Source organism: Martes martes (assembly GCF_963455335.1).
Source record: "Martes martes genome assembly, chromosome: 16".
In the NCBI taxonomy this organism is placed as follows: Eukaryota; Metazoa; Chordata; class Mammalia; order Carnivora; family Mustelidae; genus Martes; species Martes martes.
The window spans coordinates 9,126,110-9,152,591 of record NC_137904.1 but is presented as its reverse complement, the minus strand read 5'-3'; the positions used below and the strand labels follow the sequence as shown (position 1 = coordinate 9,152,591).

General features: G+C 45.9%; 1 long non-coding RNA gene across 2 annotated transcripts in view; it reads right to left on the bottom strand.

Moving 5' to 3' along the window:
- Positions 1-25,796, bottom strand: part of LOC308356437 — a 35,776-nt gene extending 9,980 nt beyond the window's left edge. Inside the window, exons 1-4 of one of the 2 annotated variants that reach the window (XR_013968095.1) lie at positions 23,647-24,165; positions 23,012-23,120; positions 17,985-18,062; positions 16,976-17,392 (exon numbers count right to left, since the gene is read on the bottom strand). This is a non-coding gene — a long non-coding RNA (uncharacterized lncRNA). Of the gene's footprint in view, positions 1-16,975; positions 17,393-17,984; positions 18,063-23,011; positions 23,121-23,646; positions 24,166-24,529 lie in introns of those variants that run through there. The other variant, XR_013968094.1, reaches the window with a different exon arrangement.
- Positions 25,797-26,482: the final 686 nt, after the last annotated feature.

Here is a 26,482-nt window from a genome sequence, read left to right as displayed (position 1 = left end):
GCTGTCCATGCTGGGGAGAGCTGTGAAGGGTGCCGACTCCGGGCCACTGCCCACCAACAGCCCCGAATGGGGCCTGGGCAGTGGGTCCCGGGTTACCACTACTCCTGGGCAGTGCTGGCAGGCCTGGGGGGACGGTGACTGAGGCCCTGCGCTTTCTGGAGAACATGGAGAGGGCCTGGGTAGGTGGCAAGGAGCTCCCACTGCAGCCAGGGTGAGACCCCAAGAGGAGAGGCTGCGAAGGTGGGGAGCAGCCCATGGGGGTGACCTGGGTGTCAGAGGCTGGCAGGGGAGCAGCCACTGCAGCAGACGGGGCCAAGGCACTGGATGGCGAAGTTGGGCCACAGCTGCAGGTGGCCTCTGTGTCCCCTCGGAGAGCATCTTGGATGCGCTGGAGAGCAGCTCTCTTTTCCTGGTCCAGGTCCTCAGCGGTCACTCGAAACCCCGGATCAGGGGGTGAAGGCAGCCTCAGAGGCTCCCCTCGCCTGTGTGGCAGCAGACAAACCCTGCGTTTTCGGGGCCTGGAACAGTCAGCTGGGGACGAGCAGTTCCTCTGCGTTGCCTTCTGCCGGGTGGTGGTATCGGCATCCTTTCCCAGCTGGTGGTTCTTCTGAGAAAGTGCAGGCACTCCGGCGGGACACAAGGGGCTCTCTTGGCTGACTTTTTTGGGGGACCTCGGGGGCCGCGAGGCCTGACTTGTGGCCAGACGCCTCCTCCTCTGCACCGGGTGGCAGTCCCTGGTGGAACTATAGGAACTGGTGATGGCATTTCGAGTGGGGCAGGAGCTCCGATGGGAGCTGGGGGACTTCCCCTTGCATGGTTCTTCCAAGCTCTCTTGCCGGGGGAAGGCTGTCTGCAGAGGCCCAGGCCTGGGCACAAAGGAAGAGAGGCCTCCCTGGACCCCCAGCGGCCTAAATGCCCCCTGCGGGGCCCCAGCTCCTTTAGGATCCTTTCTGTGAGTCTCTTGCCCCTCTGGATGTGCAGGGTTTTCCTCTACCTGTGCCGTGCCTTTGCCGCTCTCTCTGGGGTCTCTGCATACCCTCTCCCCCGTGGGGACATCGTGGACATTCCTGGGTTCTGAGGGCGGCAGTCTGGTGATGACCCGCTTCTGCAGCACACAGGGGGGGACCGTGTCCACGATGGACTCGCAGCGGCGGTGGCAGGACACCTGTGATCCAGGAGCCGAGAGCATCGCCTTCACCCGGGAGCCCCACCTGCAGAAAGAGGCGAGGAGCCCCAGAAGAAAGCGCCGGGTCTCCAGGATCAAGGAGTACCTTCTGCAACCTGCTAGGACTGAGCTTGGTTGCCACCTCGCAGGGTACTTGGAGGACCGCCTGCGAGTGGACCCCCAGGCGTGGGCCGCCAGACGAGCCCTGGGCGCCAAGAGTAGTCTGCGGCCACAGTGAGCGGGGTGGGGGCGGACCAGCCCTCCTGGCAGGTGGGGACCCCGCACAGCCGGGGGCTGGGGGGAGGGGCACGTCCTGCTCAAGGAGGTGCCCATAGAGCAGTCCGGTAAGGCCAGATGCTGAGGATAGCGAACTAGGCTCGCAGCGCTCTCCTTCAGCTGCCAAGTCGCGTCAGAAGGCCTAGAGCACAATCCGGGGCCTGTTGCCAGGACACAGCTTTGGAACCTGGAACCTGAGGAATGAGCGCGTGTGCAGGAACCCCTGTGCACGTGCACAGCTTCTGTTGGGCCGCCGCCCAGTGCATGAATCAGGTCTGCAGGAAGGGTCGACTCCCTCGTTCCCCACCCTCGGGGGGTTCACAGATCTCTTGGGCTTGAGGGCTGAACTGAGGAAGAGGAATGGGGGTGCAGTGGGTGCCAGCCATCTCCCCAGCCAGGCCCCCAGCCCTCAGGGACAGGAGTCTGTCCCATAGCCGCCCCCTGCAGACCCGTCAGGCGGGCATTGCAGGGCTGCATGCATCCTCTCTTCCCTCGGCATGTGCGTGCATTGCTTTCTTCTCTGGCTGTCAGGCCCTTTGGTTCTGGGTGACATCCTGGACAGTGGACTCACAGTGTTGTGCGGCTCTGGCCTCTAGGAGATGCTCTGAAGACCTTTAGGGTTCTTTCCCCATTTTGATCAATCAAGCAACAGAGTGGAGGTCCAAGTGGGCTTTCCGTCTTGCCTTTGTCCACCATTCTTGTTCCAGTGCCCTTGGCCTGCCCTTGCCATGCTCTCCGTGTACACTTGGCACACCCACGTCTGGGGTTACATCTACAGCTGAGTCTCTCCTCTACTTTCCCTGACGATCCCACAGGCTGGATTCCATTGACAGAACTTTCCTTACTTTCTGACAGCACCCGGTGTGGAGTCTCCTTGGACCATCCCCACAAGCACCCACTGAAACCCAAAGGGCAATCAGTTCTGGTAACACCCTCTCACAGAGACCCCGGCGGTCCCCTGGCGCGTGTGGGTCCGCACAGCAATGGGTGGTAAGCCCCCCGGTCAGCTACAGCTGCGATCCTGGTGGTCTCTGGGCTTTTCTCTCTTGCTGCTGCTGCCACTCAGAACTGAATTCTCACCACTGACTGCGGCAACCGCCGTCCCAAATTCTTCGTGTCTGTTCATCCCTATCCAGTCCTCAGAGGCACACTAAGAAGGAGGGAGTCTTCTCTTCCCTGTTCCGTAGTTGGGGACGCTGAGACACGCAGATGACTCACCGCCTGTCCCAGGTCACCCAGCGGGTCGGCTGGTGCCAGCCTGAGTCCATGCTGAGAGCTGGGTCCTAGAGGCTTGCAGGCCTGGCTAGAACTCGGGCCCTGACCTTCCCTCATCCGTATAGGCCTTAGAGCTTGCTGGAGAAGGGTGGTAAGGGGGAGAAGGTGCTGAGCAGTCCCCACACTGGGACTGGGGCCTGAGCGGGGCCCGTTCCCTGCACCCTGGCCCCGACCCCTATAGCTACCTTTGCAGTTGGCCCATAGGCCAGGTGGACCCCTGTCCCCCACAGGGCCCCCTTTTTCCACTCTCCCAGGAAGTACGGCTTGGGCTTTAAGGAGGCTGGCCTGAGCATGCAAGAAAGGTGGCCTGGGGCCTGAGAGATGACGCTGACTGCCCTGGACACAGTGGCAGGTAGTTGGGAAAGATGGGGCAGCAGACAGAGAAGCAGAGAAGGGACAGCACTGCAGGGGGAGGTGGGAGGGGAGAGGAACAGAGGGGACTGACAACACACACACACACACACACACACACACATGCACACGCACGTGCACACACAGAGACACAAGGTAGATAGGAAAGAGGGGAGGAGCAGCGACCCAGGGATACAGTGAGGCCATCTAGATCCTGCCCTTCCTCCCGGCTGCATGTCAGGTCCCCAGTGGGCAGGTCACCCCCGCTGTGTCCTAGTCGGTCCCTTCCTCATCTGCAGAGCTGTTTGGTGGGATCCTGTTCCTGCTTGCACGAGTGGGTGGCATCTACCGTCCCCAGTGTCCAGGGCTGGCCTAGTACCAGAGCTTTCATCTGCTCAGGCCCCAACCCACACCAGGGGCACACAGAGAAACTTCAAGCAAGGACTTCCCCCGAGGCCGCAGACATGCTGCTGGGGGCTCAGGAGGCTGAAAACTCGGCCTGGGAAGAGAATTTCTTTCCCTCGCGCTTTGCTGCTGAAAACGATTTCCCCCAGGCCAGGAGCCAGCTGTTTTCCTGGATAGTCTGTGGCCATGGAGCAGCAGGACGACCCCCCACCCTGTACGGGAAGCCTGGGAGGTGGGTTTCTGAAATCCTGAACTGCGATCCCATCGGTAACAGTCCAACAGTTTGCTTTGACCAAAGATCCTCTGTATTTGCACACGCTTTCCAATTGTTCAGTAATGGGAGCCTCAACATAACATGGCTCACATGTTTTTATATGTGGGTATAGATTTTTATCTATCCGTAGAGAAAAATGACAAAATTCTTTGTTTTTAGAGGTTATTTCTCATACCTGAATTCATCTCTACACCCAGGGCGGGACTCAAACTCACAACCCCGAGACCAAGCATCACAAACTCCACCGAATGAGCCATCTGGGCAGCTCGTCTTTTTAGAGGTTATTTCTAAAATTCTGCCCTAAAATTTTTTAAAGATTTTATTTACTTATTTGTCAGAGAGAGATGGAGAGCACAGGCAGCGGGGAGGGACCGAGGCAGAGGGAGAAGCAGAGTCCCCTTTGAGCAGCGAACCCAATGCGGGACTCCACTCCAGGACGCCGGCCTCATGACCCGAGAAGGCAGATGCTTAATACACTGAACCAGTCGGGTGTCCTGAAAATTCTGCTTTGAAATGTAACCTGGGCAATTATCAATTTATTTATTTTATTATTAGTTTTATGATTATTGTTAATTTTTAATATTTTATTTGCAAATTAATTTTCTTTTAATTTTATTTTTTAATTTATTTGTCATTCATTTTATTATTTATTTTCTTATTTAAGACTTTTGACATTTATTTGACACAGAGAGGGAGAGATGTCACAAGTAGGCAAAGAGGCAGGCAGAGGGAGATGGGGGAAGCAGGCTCCCTGCTGAGCAGGGAGACCGATGTGGGGCTCGAGCCCAGGATCCTGGGATCACGACCTGAGCCGAAGGCAGAGGGTTAACCCCCTGAGCCAGGTGTCCTAGATTCATTAACAAGTTACCTTACAATAAAAAGGTCACCTTTTAGAGTGCAGTCTGGAGGATAGTTTGATTTTGCGGTGGGGGGAGCTGTTGGGGCTTGGAAAATGACAGGGTCCTTATGGAGCTCAGTCTGAAGTTGCTGTACCAGGTAACAATGGACAGGGTCTGATCATAGAACTTAATGTCACCTCTATGATCACCTGTGACAATATAGCTGAAATGGAGAAAAACATCTGTTTGGGAACTAACAGTAGTAAGTACCGTCTCCTGAACAGCTCATTTTGTGTCCGGCTCTGGACTCTAGGTGTTGTACAAATTTCACTTTAATACTGTCCTACGAGGCTGATTTTACAGTTGTTCCACTTTACATCTGGGAAACTAAGGCTCAGAGAAGTTGAGAAATTTGCTCAAGGCCTGCGGTTGCCAGATTTAGCAAATAAAAAATGCAGGATGCCCAGTGAAATTTGAATTTCAGTGAAACAAGCACTAATCGTTCAGTAGAAATATGTCCCTTCAGTAGAGGTATGACTTACACACGGCAGCCCCATCAGGCCCTGTGGCTAGACAGTGCAGGGACCCAGGTGTATCTAATGCAAAGCCCACGCTCTGTCTCGCTCTCCTCTCCCCGCCCTCTCCCATCAGCCACGTGCAGTGGCAGTGGGAGTTGATTGACATTCTCTGCCACGAGACCACAGAGGACACCAGAGTCCGTCCACCAGCCCTCTGAAATCACACAGCTTGGCAAAAGCACACAATCCACTTGACAGGAGGGCACTGCTCTCAGAGCCATATAAAACCCTGCCCAGTGGTCACAGCCAAAGGCAGTGTCCTGTGACAAAATGGCTTTTATTTCCAGTTCTCAGATCCATCCCAAATGGTTTTTTTTTTAAGCTTCTGGCATAAGTCTAATCACAGTGGGGGGGGGCAGGATTGGGGATGAATTTCCTCTTACAGATGCAAAGTGATTAAATGCAGTTTCTGATTGATCAGCAAGGCAGGTGGGCAGAGTAACTGGCGAGAACGTCTTTCACTGCCCTCTGCTGGAAAGAAATGGCAAAACAGGCCAAGTGTTTTCCAGATCCTTGGTGGGCTCCCTGGTCCTGGCTGGGTTTTATTTACCACGGAGAGAGGGGAGCACAGGCCTGGTCTTCACTGGGCCCTAGCCCCCCAACTAATTAAAGGCTGATTCATCATCAGCTGCAATTCTTCTACTGTATTTTCTGCACCCCTGAATGAGGACAATTTGCATTTCTCTTTGTAAAGACATGCCAGGACCTCACCGCTCTATTAAAAGAAATGAAAAAAAAAAAAAAAAAAGCAGGGCTTTTGGAAAGCAGATGGCACAGTGACTCCAAACACATGTGCATGGTCCCTGTCATGAGGCAGAGTCCTCCGTCCCTATCGGGAACTTCTCAAGCATACTGATAACGACGATTTCATCTAGAGCTCCCCTGTGCCAGACAAGGTGCTAGAGTTTTAAGTGGCTTGTCTCACAAAAATTCTCATAAAATCACTCTGAGGGAGAGTGTCGTCATGCCCATTTTGCACGTGGAAAAATGGAGGCTCAGCCAAGTTAAGTCCCTTGCCCCGAGTCATTCAGCAAGGAAGGGATGCGTCTGGAATGTGAACCCCTTTCCGTCTCAGACTAAGGCCTTTAATGACCCTCTCTGAGCCCCCACAGCCTCTCCATTCAGCAAACTTTATAAAGTTCTGTTGTATTTCATCATTTCATAATGGGTAAGTGTTGTTGTGTAATCACAATAAACAATATAGTTATTTATGTCATTTCCTTAAAATTAAAGTACATAATATTTAGGGTTAAAATGGCTCTAATTAGTGTGGAAGGAAGAAACCAAGTTTTTGTTTCACCAACACAAAGGGGTTCTTTAAAAGAAGTACATGGCCATGATTAAAAAAAAAGGCAGACCAGGGAGGAGTCAAGATGGTGGAGAAGTAGCAGGCTGAGACAACATCAGATAGCAGGAGATCAGCAAGAGAGCTTATCAAACCATACCAAACACCTACAAATCCAACGGGAGACTGAAGAGAAGAAGAGCAGCAATTCTAGAAACAGAAAATCGACCACTTTCTGGAAGGTAGGACCAGCGGAGAAGTGAATCCAAAGCAACGGGAAGGTAGACCGCGGGGGGAGGGGCCGGCTCCCAGCAAGAAGTAGAGCAATGCAGCCCAAAATCAGAACTTTTAAAAGTCTGCTCCACTGAGTGACATTGCTCCAGAGGCTAAGCTGGTGTGAAGCCCATTCAAGGAGAGCGTGGCCTCAGGTCCCTCAGGCTCACAGAAGGATTGGGGCTGTCTGAGTGTTGCAGAGCTCATAGGTATTAGAGTGGGGAAGCCGGCTACAGAGATGGAGTCGAGGAGCGAGCTCTCACCTCGGGATTCCCTTATCATGATCCGTGGCACAGGCCACTGCTCTGTGAGCAGGGGCCCCACAAGATCCGGGGAGACCCCCCTGGAAGAATTCAGGGATCTGTGGGGTTCGGAGACTCCAGGCAGGGCCGTGTGCCAGACACAGAGAAGCTTGGTCACAGGTTGGAGACCAGGGAGACGGGAGAGATTGAGCGCTTTTCTCCGAGGGCGCACTGAGGAGTAGGGCCCCGAGCTCTCGGCTCCTCTGGGCCAGAGATTGGGAGGCTGCCATTTTCATTCCTGACCTCTGGAACTCTATGGAAAGCATTCAGGGATAGTGAACCCGAGCGGATTACTTAGCCTGGCCCCTGATAAGGGCTGTGCATTTCCGCCTTGGGCAAAGACACTTGAGAATCACTATAATATGCCCCTCCCCCAGAAGGCCAATAAGAAATCCAGCCAAGACCAAGTTCATGTACCAAGAGGACAGCGGAATTCCAGAGGAGGAGAAAGCAAAGCATGGAATTCATGGCTTTCTCCCCATGATTCTTTAGTCTTGCAAAGTTAATACATTTTTTTAATTTTATTTTTTTCTTTTGCTAATTTTTTAAAATTTTTACCCTTTCCTCTTTTAACGTTTTTAACTAGTTTCTCTTAACAATACCTTTCATTTAAAAAAAAATATATTTTTTGGGCACCTGGGTGGCTCAGTTGGTTAAGCAACTAACTGCCTTTGGCTCAGGTCATGATCCCGGAGTCCCAGGATTGAGTCCCGCATCAGGCTCCCAACTCCACAGAGAGTCTGCTTCTTCCTCTGACCTTCTCCCCTTTCATGCTCTCTCTCTGTGTCTCTCTCTCAAATAAATAAATAAAATCTTAAAAAAATTTTTTTTTGGAAACTTCATTAATAAAGTCATATTTTATCCCTCATTCTATCTAACCTTATTTTTTATTTACACATAGAGTTTTTTCTTCTAAAAAAAATTTGTGTTACAACTTCTTCTAATAGATCAAAATACACCCTAAATCTAGCACAGGGCTTTGTTATAGTCTCCAGCCTGAGCAAATTGTCTCCAATTTCTTTTTCTTTATTCTCCCAACCAATTTATCCTTATCAACTCCTTTTATAGAAATTAAAAAAAAATTTTTCATCTTTATAATCATATTCCATCTCTTCATTGTGTTTACCTTTATATATGTTTTTCATTCTTTAATATTTTGGGAGGTAGTTTCTTCTAAGAGACCAAAATACTCCCAAAATTAAGTGGGTGACGCTGTTCTATTCGACAGTCTAATATATATATTTTTTCTTTATTTGTTTACTTTTTAATTTTTTTTTCTGAACTTCTTTTTACCCCCTTCCTTCCACCCATGATTTGGGATCTCTTCTGATTTGGTTAAAGCACATTTTCCTGGGGTCTTTGCCACCCTTTTAGTATTTTATTTGCTCCTTCATATATTCTTATCTGGATAAAATGACAAGGCAGAAAAACTCACCACAATAAAAAGAACAAGAGGCAGTACCGAAGGCTAGGGACCTAATCAATATGGACATTGGTAATATGTCAGATCTAGAGTTCAGAATGATGATTCTCAAGGTGCTAGCCAGGCTTGAAAAAGGCATGGAAGATACTAGAGAAACTCTGTCTGGAGAAATAAAAGCCCTTTCTGGAGAAATAAAAGAACTAAAATCTAACCAAGTTGAAATAAAAAAAGCTGTTAATGAGGTGCAATAAAAAAAATGGAGGAACACTGCTAGGATAAATGAGGCAGAGGAGAGAATTAGTGATATAGAAGACCAAATGACAGAGAATAAAGAAGCTGAGCAAAAGAGAGACAAACAACTACTGGACCACGAGGGGAGAAATTGAGAGATAAGTGATACCGTAAGACAAAACAACATTAGAATAATTGGGATTCCAGAAGAAGAAGAAAGAGAGAGGGGAGCAGAAGGTATATTGGAGAGAATTATTGTAGAGAATTTCCCTAATAAGGCAAAGAGAAAAACATCAAAATCCAGGAGGTGCAGAGAACCCCCCCCTCAAAATCAGTAAGAATAGGTCCACACCCTGTCATCTAAGAGTAAAATTTACAAGTCTTAGAGACAAAGAGAAGATCCTTAAAGCATCATGGGAAAAGAAGTCTGTAACATACAATGGTAAAAATATTAGATTGGCAGCAGAATTATCTGCAGAGACCTGGCAGGCCAGAAAGAACTGGCATGATATATTCAGAGCACTAAATGACAAAAACATGCAGCCAAGAATCCTATATCCAGCTAGGCTATCATTAAAAATAGAAGGAGAGATAAAAACCTTCCAGGACAAACAAAAACAAGGAATTTGTAAACACCAAAGCAGCTCTACAGAAAATATTGAAAGGGGTCCTCTAAGCAAAGAGAGAGCCTAAAAATCGTAGACCAGAAACGAACAGAGACAATATATAGTAATAGTCACCGTAGAGGCAATACAATGGCATTAAATTCATATCTCTCAATAGTTACCCAGAATGTAAATGGGCTAAATGCCCCAGTCAAAAGACACAGGGTATCAGAATGGATTAAAAAAAAAATCAATAGGTTGTCTATGAGAAACTCATTTTAGACCCAAAGCCACCTCCAGATTTAAAGTGAGGGGGTGGAAAACAATTTACCATGCTAATGGACATCAAATGAAAGCTGGGTTGGCAATCCTTATATCAGATCTATTAGATTTTAAGCAAAGACTATAGTAAGAGATGAGGAAGGACACTATATCATACTCAAAGGGTCAGTCCAGCAAGAAGATCTAACAATTTCAAATATCTATGCCCCTATCATGGGAGCAGTCAACTATATAAACCAATTAAGAACAAAATCAAAGAAACACATCGACTAAGACAAAAATAGTAGGGGACTTTAACACTCCCCTCACTAAAATGGGCAGATCATCCAAGCAAAAGATCAACAAGGAAATAAAGGCCTTAATGACACACTGGACCAGATAGACATCACAGATCTACTCAGAACAGTCCATCCCAAAGCAACAGAACACACATTCTTCTCTAGTGCACATGGAACATTCTCCAGAATAGATCACATCCTGGGCCATAAGTCAGGTCTCAACTGGTATCAAAAGATTGGGATCATTCCCTGCATGTTTTCAACCACAATGCTCTGAAGCTAGAACTCAGTCACAAGAGGAAATTTGGAAAGAACCCAAATATATGGAGACTAAAGAGCATCCTTCTAAAGAATGAATGGGTCAACCAGGAAATTAAAGGAGAATTGAAAAAAATCATGGAAACAAATGATAATGAAAACACAATGGTTCAAAATCTGTGGGACACAGCAAAGGCAGTCCTGAGAGGAAAATAAATAGCGATACAAGCCTTTCTCAAGAAACAAGAAAGATCTCCAATGCACAACCTAACCCTACACCTAAAGGAGCTGGAGAAGGAACAGCAAAGAAAACCTAAACCCATCAGGAGAAGAGAAATCACAAAGATCAGAGCAGAAATCAATGAAATAGAAACCAGAAAAACAATAGAACAAATCAACAAAACTAGGAGCTGGTTCTTTGAAAGAATTAATAAGATTGATAACCGCCCCCCCCCACCCCCCGGGCCAGACTTATCAAAAAGAAAAGAGAAAGGACCCAAATAAATGAAATCATGAATGAAAGAGGAGAGATCACAACCAACACCATAGATATAAAAACAATCATAAGAACATATTATGAGCAACTCTATGCCAGCAAATTTGACAATCTGGAAGAAATGGATGCATTCCTAGAGACATATAAACTACCACAACTGAACCAGGAAGAAATAGTAAACCTGAACAGACCCATAATCAGTAAAGAGATTGAAACAGTCACCAAAAATCTCCAAACAAACAAGAACCCAGGGCCAGACAGCTTTCCAGGGGAATTCTACCGAACATTTAAAGAAGAATTAATTCCTATTCTCCTGAAACTGTTCCAAAAAAAAAAAAATAGAAATAGAAGGAAAACTTCAAACTCATTTTATGAGGCCAGCATCACCTTGATCCCAAAACCAGACAAGGATTCCACCAAAAAAGAGAATTACAGACCAATATCCTTGATGAACACAGATGTGAAAATTCTCACCAAAACACTAGCCAATAGGATCCAACAGTACATTCAAAGGATTATTCACCATGACCAAGTGGGATTTATTCCAGGGCTGCAAGGTCGGTTCGACATCTGCAAATCAATCAATGTGATACAATACATTAATAAAAGAAAGAACAAGAACCATGTGATACTCTCAATAGATGCTGAAAAAGCATTTGACAAAGTACGGCATCCCTTCCTGATCAAAACTCTTCAAAGTGTAGGGATAGAGGGCACATACCTCAATATCATCAAAGCCATTTATGAAAAACCCACTGCAAATATCATTCTCAATGGAGAAACACTGAGATGAGAGCTTTTCCACTAAGGTCGGGAACACAGCAGGGATGTCCATTATCACCACTGCTATTCAACATAGTACTAGAAGTCCTAGCCTCAGCCATCAGACAACAAAAAGAAATTAAAGGCATCCAAATCGGCAAAGAAGAAGTCAAATTATCACTCTTTGCAGATGATATGATACCATATATGGAAAATCCAAAAGACTCCACTCCAAATCTGCTAAAACTTGTACAGGAATTCCGTAAAGTGTCAGGATATAAAATCAATGCACAGAAATCAGTTGCATTTCTCTACACCAACAACCAGACAGAAGAAAGAGAAATTAAGGAGTCAATCCCATTTACAATTGCACGCAAAACCATAAGATACCTAGGAAGAAACCGAACCAACGAGGCAAGGATCTATACTCAGAAAACTATAAAGAACTCGTGAAAGAAATTGAGGAAGACAAAACGAAATGGAAAAATGTTCCATGCTCATGGATTGGAAGAACCAATATTGTGAAAATGTCTATGCTACCTAAAGCAAACTACACATTTAATGCAATCCCTATCAAAATCCCATCCCTTTTTTTTTTTCAAAGAAATGGAACAAATAATCCTAAATTTTATATGAAACCAGAAAATGCCTCGGATAGCCAGAGAAATATTGAAAAAGAAAGCCAAATTTGGGGGCATCACAATTCGAGACTTCAAGCTCTGTTACAAAGCTGTCATCATTAAGAGAGTATGGTACTGGCACAAAAACAGACACATAAATCAATGGAACAGAATAGAGAGCCCAGAAATAGACCCTCAACTCTATGGTCAACTAATCTTTGATAAAGGAGGAAAGAATGTCCAATGGAAAAAAGACAGCCTCTTCAACAAATGGTGTTGGGAAAATTGGACAGCCACATGCAGAAAAATGAAACTGGACCATTTCCTTACACCACACACAAAAACAGACTCCAAACGGATGGAGGACCTCAATGTGAGAAAGCAATCCATCAAAATCCTTGAGGAGAACACAGGCAGCAACCTCTTCGACCTCAGCTGCAGCAACTTCTTCCTAGGAATATCGCCAAAGGCAAGGGAAACAAGGGCAAAAATGAACTATTGGGACTTCATCAAGATCAAAAGCTTTGGCACAGCAAAGGAAACAGTGAACAAAACCAAAAGACAACTGACAGAACGGGAGAAGATGTTTGCAAACGACATATCAGATAAAGGGCTAGTATCCAAAATCTATAAAGAGCTTAGCAAACTCAACAGCCAAAGAACAAATAATCCAATCAAGAAATGGGCAGAGGACATGAACAGACATTTCTGCAAAGAAGACATCCAGATGGCCAACAGACACATGATAAAGTGCTCCACATCACTCGGCATCAGGGAAATACAAATCAAAACCACAATGAGATAGTACCTCACACCAGTCAGGATGGCTAAAATTAACAAGTCAGGAAATGACAGATGCTGGCGAGGATGCGGAGAAAGGGGAACCCTCCTACACTCTTGGTGAGAATGCATGCTGGTGCAACCACTCTGGAAAACAGCATGGATGTTCCTCAAAAAGTTGAAAATAGAACTACCCTATGACCCAGCAATTGCACTACTGGGTATTTACCCTAAACATACAAATGTAGTGATCCGAAGGGGCACGTGCACCCAAATGTTTATAGCAGCAATGCCCACAATAGCCAAACTATGGAAAGAACCTAGATGTCCTTCAACAGATGAATGGATAAAGAAGATGTGGTATATATATATACAATGGAATTCTATGCAGCCATCAAAAGAAATGAATTCTTGCAATTTGGGATGACATGGATGGAACTAGAGGGTATTACACTTGGAGAAAGACAACTCTCATATGATCTCCCTGATATGAGGAAGTGGAGATGCAATGTTGGGGGTTTGGGTAGGAAAGAAAAAATGACACAAGATGGGATCGGGAGGGAGACAAACCATAAGAGACTCTTAATCTCACAAAACAAACTGAGAGTTGCTCGGGGGAGGGGGGTAGGGAGAGGGTGGTGGGGTTTTGGACATTGGGGAGGGTATGTGCTATGGTGAGTGCTGTGAAGTGTGTAAACCTGGCGATTCACAGACCTGTACCCCTGGAGGTAATAATGAATTATATGTTCATAAAAATAAAAAAAAATTTAAAAAGCAAACCAATTAGTACAAATGAGATCATAAGAAGAGGTGAAGCCACCCCCACCGTTGATCCCGCTTCTCTGTTCTTTTCCTCAGAGGCACCAAACATTCCCAGTTAATAAGGAATTTCTCCAGAAATATTCACTACATATACAAAATATGTATATACACCCAAAAAGGTTGTAATATACTTTGGTAATCACTGATGGCTGCTTTTTTATTAAGTTAATTACAGATCAACTAGAGTGAGCACAATGATGCCCTCCTTCTGAAAATGAACCAATTTACAAGGTTTGATTTGAGGAAAGCCCACAGAGGTGGAGGTAGGCTATGGTGGATGTCACAGACAACCAGCTTCCCTTCCATTGTTGTGGAAAGTATTTGTGTTCAATTCAAATGAAAGGCTGGCTAAATTTTCCCACAAGCTTGTTGAATGTCTGCATTTCAGAAGACAGATTACACATGACGTTGGTGATAAATAGAAAACAAAGCATTTGTCAGTATGGCATATTTTATAATATTACATTGATTTACAGTAGGAAAAAAGATAAAATCAAAAAACTAATCACCAAGAAATCTCTTCCCCATGAATTGCCGTGGTGCAGGCCGTTCTGAACCTCTGAAGGTTTGCTAGGAGCAAGTGAAGGGCTGTGTACGGGGTTCAGTAAACTGTTTGCTTCAAGCAAATGAAAAAGTGTTTAACCACTTGTTTATACCTGTTCAACTTCTCTTACCGAGGTTTCAGAGACTGATAAAAGAAACTAATGCCTTTCTTGTGCAAAAGCGTGCTCCAGTTGTAAGATATCACAAAATAATTATCCCAGTCTTATAACTATAAACTTTCCCCATAAACTATTTTCCCATCCGTAGAAATTAAGTACTGTACACAGACATGCCCCTGACACCTCATGAAATCTGTGCTACATAAAATAAGGCACGAGAGCCATCTTTCTCAGGCAATGTCCTGGAGACAAAGTGTAGAAAGAACCCAGAGTGGTGAGTGGAGCCCCACAGTGAATGTACAGCGAATGAATCGATCAAAGAAATGCCTTCATTTGTCACGTGATACAGAAAGTTTGCTGCCCCCTTCTCTAACGACACAGAGAAGACCCTAGGGCTCACCTCTTCTGCCCTGAACACAGGCGGGTCAGAAAAACAACAACTGGTCAAGGGAAGGCATCAAGGTCTTCCTAAGAGCTGCTCTACTTCCATACAAGGCACTGTCATGGCTTGTGGGTTGTGTATTTGCAAACTCACCTACTCGCTAAAATTTATAACCCCCAAATCAACCCTTGTGGCCCTTTCATGATGGTTTGCAGACACGTGCAAATGCGGAGTGGCAAACATCTGACTCTCCCTGTGCACACGTTCCTAGCTGAGTCCAGTGAGGACATGCTCTGCCTTCTATTCCAGCTTTCAAACTGTAAACAAGTGTCTTTCCAGGGGCTGCTGAGTGCCACGTGGGTCACGTTTTTGAGGTGCTTTTTGTTGGTGAGGGCAGTGTTTAAACTAACGCAAACACGGTACTGAAAGGCAGTCTACTGATGGACCTTCCAGAGAATATACCTGAGTTAGACAAACGTCATTCAGGCATGTGTTTCAGAGTGCTGGCTGTGAGTCGGCGCTAATGCATCAACATTATGTATTAAATACGGTGTCTTGGGGCGCCTCGGTGGCTCAGTGGGTTAAAGCCTCTGCCTTCGGCTCAGGTCATGATCCCAGGGTCCTGGGATCGAGCCCCACATCGGGCTCTCTGCTCAGCAGGAAGCCTGTTTCCTCCTCTCTCTCTGCCTGCCTCTCTGCCTACTTGTGATCTCTCTCTGTCAAATAAATAAATAAAATTTTTAAAAAAAAATAAATAAATACGGTGTCTTCAAATGAAAACACACATAAGACAAGGTTATGTATCTATCTGTCCCGGAAACTGTTATGACCTGAGGCTGGCAGGAACCTAATCCTGTCCTTCTCCTAGGAGCAATGATTTTGTACTCGCTGAGGTCTGCAGAGACTTTGTGAAACTTAACTGCCACACATAATGAGAATTGACTTTATTGTTTGATAACTTTGATTTATGAAAGAGAGGTTTGGACAGAATCATCTTTATATGCATCCATCTCAATTTTTTCTTTTTTGCATGCCCTCTTAAAAATAAATTTCTATAAATCCTACCAAGACTGAAGAAAGGAAGCAGAAGAAACACCCTAAGGTGCTCACTGAGGGCAGATTACATGGGTGACAAATGCAGAAATTGTGGCAGGAGACAGGACCCGAGGTCCACCTCAGATGTGACGATGGCTCCAGGTGAGCAGGCAGGCAAGATAACCTGTTTCCTCCAACACCTGCCGCACCACCTTTATACTGGCTCTGAAACATCTAAATACCTAAGATCATGTTTTATTATTCTGAAAACCCGGTAGCCTAAAAATGAGCCACTCACGTTCAACTCATTACATCACTACGAAATAACTTTTCATTCTTTGGCATATGCACACATATATTAGTGAAGCCATCACTTTTTGGGGGGTATTTTCTCAGGGTAGTCAAATTTCTTTTCCATAATATTTTATTTTGAAGAATGGTTCCATTATTTTCCGCTGACAATTCAATACGGTAAAGGACCCAAGTAAAAATGTCAAATGATTTGCCCATGGTGTACTATCAACACAAACAAAGAGTAGCCCGAAGTGACTAAGCTTACACATATTTACTCTCCACAACTCTGACATATAAAAATGCAGGAAGCATACTCACTTTTTCTGTTCAACGTGGGGCACTGTGAGCAACTATATCTCCCTCTTCATACTGAGGGGTACAAAAAAAAGAATCACTACTACAAAAAGACCTGGTTTCCAAAAGAAAGAACTACTATAACCACAAAAATCAAAAGGAATGCGTCTAAACAGGGTCAGAGCTTTGCAACCTCCTCAGATAAGAGAACCTGCCTCAAGGAACATCTGAAAGCATTCTGAAAGAAAAGCAAATATGTAAAAAAAAAAAAAAAAAAAAGCCACAAACGATTGTGACCTTAAATGGTACTAAATGAAAATCTGAATGCTACATTTCTAAGGCATTAAAGCTACAATAAGAACCAGAAGTAACAACTAGCCCTGAAAATTGGTGATTGAATCAGTGTTTTTGTTTTTGTTTTGCATTTCCAATTGAGGTAAAGTTCACATAACATAAAATTAACCATTAATCATTTTATTATTCTTTAAAAGATTTTATGCCTTAAATATTTTTAAAATTTAAATTCAATTAATTATAAAGATTTTATTTTGAGGGGTGCCTGGGTGGCTCAGTGGGTTAAGCCTCTGCCTTCGGCTCAGGTCATGATCCCAGGGTCCTGCGTTTGAGCCCCACATAGGGCTCCCTGCTCAGCAAGGAGCCTGCTTCCCCCTCTGCCTCTTGTGACTACTTGTGATCTCTGTCAAATAAATAAATAAATTCTTAATAAATAAATAAATAAATAGCGATTTTATTTTGAAGTAATCTCTACACCAAACAACTCCAAGATGAAGAGCCACGTGCTCCACTGACGGAACCAGCCAGGCATTCCAACCATTAGTCATTTTAAAGTGTACAATTCAGGGACACTTAGTACGCTAACAATGCTGGGCACCATTTCCTCTGTCTAGTTCAGGACATTTTCATCACCCCAAAAGGAAGAACCCCTCCATTAAGTTATCATGCACGCCCCTCCCCCAGGCCCAACAACCACCATTCTGTACTTTGTCTCAATGGACTCTTCTCTTCCGGACATTTCACATCGATGGACTCATACAGCACCTGGCTTGTTGTATATGGCTTCTTTCCTTTACCATGATGTATACGAGGTTCATCCATGTCGTAGTGGGAGTCAGTGCCTCCTTCCTCTGCGTGGCCAAATCATAGTCCATTGTACGGATGGACCACATTTTGTTTATGCATTCATTAGCTGAGGGACAGGTGGTTTACTTCTACCTTTTGGTTACTGACAATCATACTGCTGCTATGAACGTTTGTATGTGTGTATTTGTCTGAATGCCTGTTTTAAATTCTTTTGGATTTAGGAATTGCTGGGTCATGTGGTAATTCTATGTTTAACTTTAATGTTTCTTTAATCTCACGATTCTGCCCTGTGTCAGTAGATACATTGCTGATCTGTTTGCTAATTCCTTTCTAAAAGGGGGTAAAAACCAAGGTCTTGAAAAACCCTGTATTTTTTAAAAATGTTAAATACATTCAAATAAATATTCACCTCATTATTTTAAAAATTAAATGAAATTTAAATTATCTGCTTCTGATTTAATACACTAGTTTCCAATGAGACTAAAGTCAATGCTAGAATTAAATCAAAACATTTTAATACATATTTATTGCTTCCTAAGTAGGTACTGTACTGTTACATTACCAAAACATCTGTACTTGGGGAATGAACATATACTTGTCCCTACACTTAAGACAAATCAAAATATTTCTACTTACCCACAAATAATATATTGCCTGTGTTTTACTGTTGCTCACCAATTCTTGATTATTTGTTGGATTAAAAGTAAGATGGTTCTGAAATACAAAATATGGAAATATATTACATTATGACAAATTTTCTGTTTTTCTCTGGTTAAGCTAAACGTTAAAAATAAATAATATTTATATTATATTAAATTGCTGAGTAGGAATATAAAACAGAAAAGACAACAGCACTTTGTAAGCAATAGGAGTAGAATGGAAACCCTGAGCGTTAAAATTAATGGTCCCAATTGCGTCCCCATTTCTTATTTAGTCTTATTTATTATAATTCATCATCTGTAAATTGGAACAAGCAAAAGTAGCACAATATTCACTAATAACCTTTACCCTGTGTCCTTGTGGACAAAAACTGCTGCATACACATATCTCAATTTGACAAGGCCACAAGGTAACTTGGAGTGATGCCAAATACCGGAAAGAGTTTCTGATTCCTGCCAACACGGTGAATAGCATGGAGCGCCTGGCTCCCTTCCCATAAATCAACCCTGTGGTAACTATGCAAGTGAGGAAACCACAAAGTGCAGAAGCTGAGAGAGTGCACACATTTCTGTGCACAGAAGAGTCTAAAGGAACAGATTCTAAACTAAACAAGGGTGACTCTGGAGACGTGTCTGGGTAAGGAAGGACTCACTTTTCCTTCCCTCATTCACTACTATACTGTGTCCCTGACAAGACTGTAGAACCCTAAGAAGCAGGAAAATCTTTGTCACATGCAGAATTAAATGAGATACTTAAATATCTAAGCGAGCCAGAGAAACACAACAGAAGCAAGGCTGTGAGTGATGTGAGTGAGCGGCAGCACGGGGGTCGGGGGAGTGAAGGCCGGGTGGTAGGACGTCCTGATCCAGGACCACGGGCTGGTGGTTCTCCGTTGTTTTTCATTGCCGAGCCCTTGTTATAGGAAATATCCGCAGGCCTCGAAGGTCACTCCAGTGCCCCAACTGGCTGGGACCAAGTCTGTGCCCCAGCTGAGGACCTGGCTGCTTCTCTGTCACCGGAGAAGACTTCATCCCCCTGGGAACTAGCCCCCAAAATCATTTGAGAGAAGGCGGTCCTAACATTGCTGTGAATGCCACCGTGATGTCCTTAGTGGGGAAAAGCATCTTATCCCTGTGGCTTTCCAGAATTAAACAGAGAGCCAGTGATGTCAGCCGGGCCTGGTCTGTAAGCATAATGGTGGGAAGAGAATCTGTTTATTTTGCTTAGGAATGGGTGATGTTTCAAAGAATTTAACATATCAGAGCCTCTGATGGATTAAATCTGTGACTCTAATTTAAAGCCCGTCATTGGTTCAGACTTGTGATCTTCCATTCAAATCACACTGGTTTATAAACAATATTAGAATACTTACGAGAATTTAAGATTTGCCATAGTTAGGTCTAATTTATTAAATTTACAAGAATTCCCTAAGTATGCGTGAAGGGTTTATCTTTTAATCAGACTACTAAAGAACTTAGAGATAAAACCAAATATATTCAATTTCTAAGTGAAGTTTAAAAATGTTTAAAAGGAATTAATAATCAAATTTGTGAGTTGGGTCAAACATTAATCTAAACACCCTTAAAGGCAACTGTAAAAATCTGCTAGATTTATAAAAGGAGTAAGATTTTTAAGTTGAATGAGAAGCTTAGGGAAAAACTATGGTTCTTAGTTTATAACTTTAATAAAGTGAATATTAATTCTAAAACCAAATAACCTATATCATTTACTATATCATAAAACTGGTATTGACATATTGAATTGTTAACCACAGATACACTCTACTTTGCAATTAAAAAGAAGAAAAAAATCGCTGCCAGAGTCACCCCTAGTCTAGTCGGGGAGACAGCTTTACAAGCAAGAGAAAAGCAAAGAGGGGCACCTGGGTGGCTCAGTCACTTAAGCCTTCAGCTCTGCTCATGATCCCAGTGTCCTGGGATCGAGCCCCACATCAGGCTCCTTACTCGGCAGGGACTCTGCTTCCCCCCCTCTCTCTCTGCCTGCCTCTCTGCCTACTTTTGCTCTCTATTTTGTCAAATAAAAAAATAAAATCTTAGAAAAAAAGAAAAGAAAAGATAAAAGCAAAGAATAAAGCCTTTTTAGGGGGCCAGCCACGCCTGGGGAAGGGGAGCTATCGGCAACAGTTTCAGAGAAGAGACACACGTGACGGGCCCACCCTTCCTCCTGTGGACTCTGTCACCAGATAGAACAACTTTCCCTCATGTGTAAGTCGGATATCCCACTACTTGCAGCTGGAAGCATGTGACAGCCCCAGGGGACAGCCAGGCACACGGAAGGGGAATTCCACTTGCTGGGGCACGAGTTCCCGTGACTAGGATGCAAGATGCGTTTTTCCCTCTATCCCAGGCTGGGTCGGCAAGAGGCAGCCTCTGAAGGGTGTTCAGCAGGGGAGTAACACAAACGGATTTTGCCTTTGGGAAAAGGTCACACACAAAATGTTGTGGAAAACAACCACACGATGCTACACGCTGATGTCCATGTATCTGTATTTAGGACAACAGCAAATGTTCTGGAAGGAAACACACCAAATGGACTCCCTCCAGGAAGAGGGCAAAGATTGGAGATGGTGGCCAGAGGAGACGTTAGCTTTCAATTAAAAGATTATTAAAGATCAACAGATGAGTAGATAAGCAGAATCAGTGTATCCATGTGATAGAATCTTGAAAACTAATGCCACACCACGGGAGAACTCTGAAAACGTTATGCTGAGAGAAAAACCAGACATAAAAAGCCACGTATGATTCACGGACATAAAATGATGACAGGCAACCCTATAGAGACAGAAAGTTGATGAGGGGTCGAGAGGAAGGAGAATGGGGAGCTCACTGTCACAGAGTTTCTGTTTGGGGTGATGAAAATGTTCCGGAAATAGTGCCGGTGGTCGCACAACATTGTGAATGTAATTAATGCCACCAAATTAGACATTTAAAAATCATATTTTGGGGCGCCTGGGTGGCTTAGTGGGTTAAAGCCTCTGCCTCCAGCAGATAATAAAATCTTTAAATTAAAGAAATATATATTTTTTACAATGGGGGGCCTGCATGTCCCAGTTGGTAGAGCGGCTGGCTCTTGGTTTCGGTGCAGGTCATGATCTCAGGGTCCCGGGATCGAGCCCCATGTTGGGCTCTGCACTCAGCGAGGAGTCTGCTTGAGGATTCTCCTTCCCTCTCCCTCTGCCCTTCCCCGACTCATACTCTCTTGCTCTTAAATAAATGATAAGGAAATCTTTTCTAAAAACGTGAAGATGGTCAATTTCATGTTAGGTGTATTCTAAATCGCCATCCTGGAGGTTGGGTTGCAGAGTGAAGCTGCAGAGCAGGAGGCTGGCCAGGGGGGAGTGGGTGGGCAGGGCCAGCAGAGGCGGGTTCAGAAGGCCTCCGGGAGGAGGTGCAACAGGGCTTGGGGACATTTTAGCAGGAGATGTCCCCGGGACATCCCGGTGGAATGTTCTCCAGCAGCTTCCTCATCCATGAAAAGAGGAATGATGAGGTGGTTAGGGAGATGACGATGGTGTGGTTACCACCCCAGGTCTGTTCCCTCCTGGCTGGAGAAAAGGACCAGCCGCGTCCTCCTCACCATCTTGGGCCAGAGGAAGCAGAGTCTCAGAACGCAGATGAAAACCAAGAGGATGTGGTATCAGAGAAGCCAAGGAAATGACAAGTGTCAAATGCCACTGAGACGTCTAGTAAGATGAGGACCAGGATTAAGTAACAGGGCCCTAGGAGGTCACCAGTCATCTGGGGGACCTGTATATTAAAACGTTCAACCTAACATTCCAGAACACCCTAGAGCTTTAAACAACTTCTTCCTAATCGTCCCCAACTGGACTCATCCACCCCCATGTCACCACCCCCACAAGCCAACCAGGGCCTCACAATCTTATCAATTAATCTAGCACTGCACTCTGCCTCTAGGACCAGGAATGAAGAAAGAAAACGCACATGAACATCTATCATGGGCCATGTACTGTGCGCCACTGGGCTTCCTGACAGTCCTGTAAGGTAAGTGCAGTGTGTTGAGGGCCTCCTCAGAAGTCAGGTCCACCCAGAGCCTCAGGATGTGAGCGTTATATGGGAATAGGGTCCTTGCCCATGTGTTAGTTCAGATGAGGGTGGATTAGGATGGATCCTAAAACCAATGACTGCTGAGCTCAGAGAAGTGCAGACACAAACAGACACACAGGGGACAACGCCACGTGAAGACAGAGGCAGAGATTAGAGTGATTAGTCTACCAGCCAAGGAACACCACGGGCTGCCAGCCACTACCAGCACCTGAGAGAGAGGCCTGGAGCAGGTTCTCCCTCAGAGCCCCAGAAGGAACCACCCCTTTGGGCACCCTAATTTCAGACTTCCAGCCTCGTGAACTGTGAGGGAATAACTTCCTGTTATTTTAAGCCCCTCAGCATGTGGTAATTTTTTTTTAACATTTTAATTATTTATTTGATGGACAGAGAACACACAAGTAGGCAGAGAGGCAGGCAGAGAGAGAGAGGAAAGCAGGATCCCTGCTGAGCAGAGAGCCAATTGCGGGGCTGGATCCCAGGACTCTGGGGTCATGACCTGAGCCAAAGGCAGAGGCTTTAACCTGTTCAGCCCTCAGGTGCCCCAGCGTGTGGTAATTTCTTAGAGCAGCCCAAGGAAACTAAAACAGTGGGTATGATCAGCCTCTTTTTTTGTAGATGGGGAAAATCACTTCACTTCTCTGGGCCTCCAAGCTGGGTTAGTGTTAACCTCCCTCATCTACTCTGGGACATCACCACACCAAGTTTCTAGGCCTAAAGAGCCAAGAATTGTAACTGGGGAAATTCACGAGGTAATGTCACTTGACCTGGCCTCAAGGCAACAGGACGGCCAGCCTCCCCAGGCCGCTTCACCCTCACCCGGCATCCCACCGCTGGCTTCTGCATGCCCAGACCGGCATTTCTCCTTTGTTGCAGATACGCTACACTGAGTAGGGAAAAAGAGGCTTGTGCCATGCCTACCCTGTGAAGGAGTCCCAGATGATTATCAGGCAGTGGGGCCCTTTGTTGGCCATGGCAATCCACCGCCTGTCTTCACTGATGCAGAGGCAGGAGATCACATTAGCGTGGCCTGCAGAAATGCAGAGAAAATGCTCGGAAACATTCAGGATGGCCAGAGAGGCTGGAGCCCCACAGAGAACTAAGCTCCCCTTCCAGGTTCATCGGGCTGACAATTCCACTCCTATGGCCTTTCCCTGGCATTTCTCCATAACCAGTGGTTTTCCGATTTTCTCTCCCCCAAAACCCCCGAAGGGTAAGCCACACTCCCCCAAAGACAGGGGCTCCCTACAGATCTAGGCATGTGCCCAACTCTGAACCCAGGTGGGGAATAAATGTTGCGGTTCTATCCCACCTCCAGCCCCCTTGAAGCCCTGCTGGCCTCATCTCCCTTAAACAGTGTCCACTCAGGCCACTGAGCAGATCTGGAGCAAAAGCCTCTCCGCTGGTCTCTCTGCTTTCATTCCCATCCCCCCACAATCCTTTCCCAGTAACTCGGGAACCTTCTGGAAACAAGCAAGATGCTAGTGCTCCCTGCCAGGGAATAGCCCACTTCTTTCCTCCTTCCTCTTCCCTTGCTCACTCCGTGTCAGTCATACCAGCCTGCAAACCTGGAGCTCCCTGGGTCTGGACTGCTTCTCCCCAAACTGCCCCTGGTTGGTTCATTCTCCTCAGTCAGTCAGATCTCAGCACCAAGGGTATGTTTGCCGGCGCAACCAACTGGAGGGCCATCTCTCACTCCTGATCTCTCTCCTGCAGCAGCCCACATTTCCTTTGGAGTGCTTGTTGTAATTCGTAGTTGTGTATTTATGAGACTATAAGCTCCATGGGGGGGGGGGCTAGATCTGTTTTGTTCATGACTACAGACCCAGAATCTGAAACAAAGAGGTTCTGATAAATACCTGTGGAATCAATGAACAAATGGATGGACGGATGGATGGGTGGTCAAGGCCACCCCCAGCCACCTGACTCTGCAGGAGGCTGGACAGCTGCCTGGCATGGTCCCTATTTCTCAGCCCGTCTGCCTGCTGCTCCTTCCTCGCTCTGCAGACACAAACTGCCCCCTCTCCCTCCCATCAGCACTGTGCTCAGTGCCGCACATTCAACTAAGCTCCAAGAAGGGCTGCTTGCTGGGCTTGTGTGTTTCTGGACATCTAGAGAGCAAATTCTGCACCTACATGGCATGGATCCCTGAGTATGGACTAGGCTTTTGGGAAACCCTCTGTGATGTTTTTGACCTAGGCATTGACTTAAGGAAGGTCCTTATTAAAATATGTGTCTGGGGGCTCTTGGGTGGCTCAGTCAGTTAAGCGTCTGCCTTCAGCTAAGGCTTTGATCTCAGGGTCCTGGGATCCAGCCCCACGTCAGGTCCCCGCTGAGCAGGGGCGTCTGCTTCTCCCTATTGCTCTCTCTTGCTTGCTCTCTTAAATAAATAAATAAATAAATAAATAAAATCTTAAAAAGCAACAAAAACTTGCGTACCTGAAGATGGTGCTGAGTATTCTTGAAGACATCGTAGATGACCTCAGTGTGAGCACAGACGTACAGAAGGACTCGCTGGTTTTCATCCTGAATGTAGGAAACGGGAAGAGAACTGTTCCTTCCGAAAGACCAAGTCATGGTCTGGAAGACAAAGGCAAGACCAGCAAGACACTGAGTGCACGGAGCCCAGAACTGTGATGCCAGGCACCCCTGGCACTGTCTCTGGAGAGGAAGGATTTCACATCATCAGTCCAAAGTGAGGGAAATCACTTCGAGAACGTCCTCAACCACATGCTAGGGCGTGGAGGACCCTCAAATCCATGACGCTGAGTGAAAGGGGCCACACACAGTGCAGGGTCCGTCTAATCCATAGAGATGGAATGGAGCCCAGTGGCTGCTGGGGACCTGGGGAAGGTGGTCGGGGCGTGACGGTTAGGGGATATGGATTTCTTTCGTGGGGGATGAAAATGTTCTGGAATTAGACAGTGGTGACAGCTGCACATCCTTGTGAACATGCTAAAAAGCAATGGATGGTACGCTTTAAAGGGGTCAATTTTACCAGGATGAGGAGAAATTGGAACCACTGGGCACTCTTGGTGGGAATGTGAAATGGTGCAGCGGCTGTGGAAAACCCCAGGGAGAGCTCCCCAAACACTGAAAGCAGAGTTAGCGTATCACGCAGCAATGACACTTCTGGACACCTAGCTCAAAGAACTGGAAGCAGGGTCTCAAAGAGGCATTCACACGCCCATGTTCAGAGCAGCATACTTCACAGAAACCAGAAGGTAAAAGGAAGCCAAGTGTCCCGTGACGGACGAATGGATGAACAACATGTGAGTGTTGTTCAGGCTTCCACAGGAAGGAGACCGGACGCTCTACGACGTGGATGGGCCTTGGGGACATCACGTAAGTGAAATCCACCGGTCCCAGAAAGACAAATACGGTAGGATTCCACAGACACGGTCCCAAGAGGAGTCGGATCCATAGAGACAGAAAGTGAAATGGTGGTTGCCAGGGGCAGGGCTGGGGAACGGGGAGTTGTTCAATGGGTAGGGAGTTTCCTTTTCACGAGATGAGTTCCAGGCGTTGGTTGCACCACAGTGTGAATGTACCTACGACGACGCTGTACACTTCAAAATGGTTAAGATGGTAAATTTTAGGGGTGCCTGGTGGCACAGTGGATCAGCAACTGACTCTTGGCTTTGGCTCAGGTTGTGATCTCAGGGCTGTGGCATCCAGCCCGACATTGGGCTCCAGGAATAGTGTGCTTAAGACTCTCCTCTGCCCTTCCCCACCACCCCCTTTCAAATAAATAAATAAATAAATAAAGATGAGGGGTGCCCGGGGGGCTCAGTCATTGGGTTTCTGCCTTCGGTTCAGGTCGTGATCCCAGGATCCTGGGATCGAGCCCCTGCCAGGCTCCCTGCTCCTTGGGAAGCCTGCTTCTCCCTCTCCCAGTTCCCTTGCTTGTGTTCCCTCTCTCGCTGTGACTCTCTCTGTCAAAATATAAATAAAATCTTTTTTTAAAAGATGGCAAATTTTACTTTATGTGTATTTTACCACAATTTTAAATTTTAAGAAGGTAAATTTAATGGTACGTGAATTATACCTTGCTTAAAAAAGAAAAGAAAGTCAACAGTAAACACAAAGAACGTCCTATCCTCCTCATCCCCAGAACCTAGACTGCTCAGTAACTGACACACAGTGAGCACTTAATATTGTGAAATTCAGTTTACTTCATGAAAATATATGGAAGGGTCAAGTTACAGTATAGTCACTAAGGAACTCCTTAAGAAAGGCAATTATTCAGCTGGGACTATTTGTATTTGGTCCTCATATACCATTTTCCCAGGAAGAATAAAGCACAGAGAGACAAAATTCCCTAAGCATGATTAAAAATTCCATATTCAGGGCGCCTGGGTGGCTCAGTGGGTTAAAGCCTCTGCCATCGGC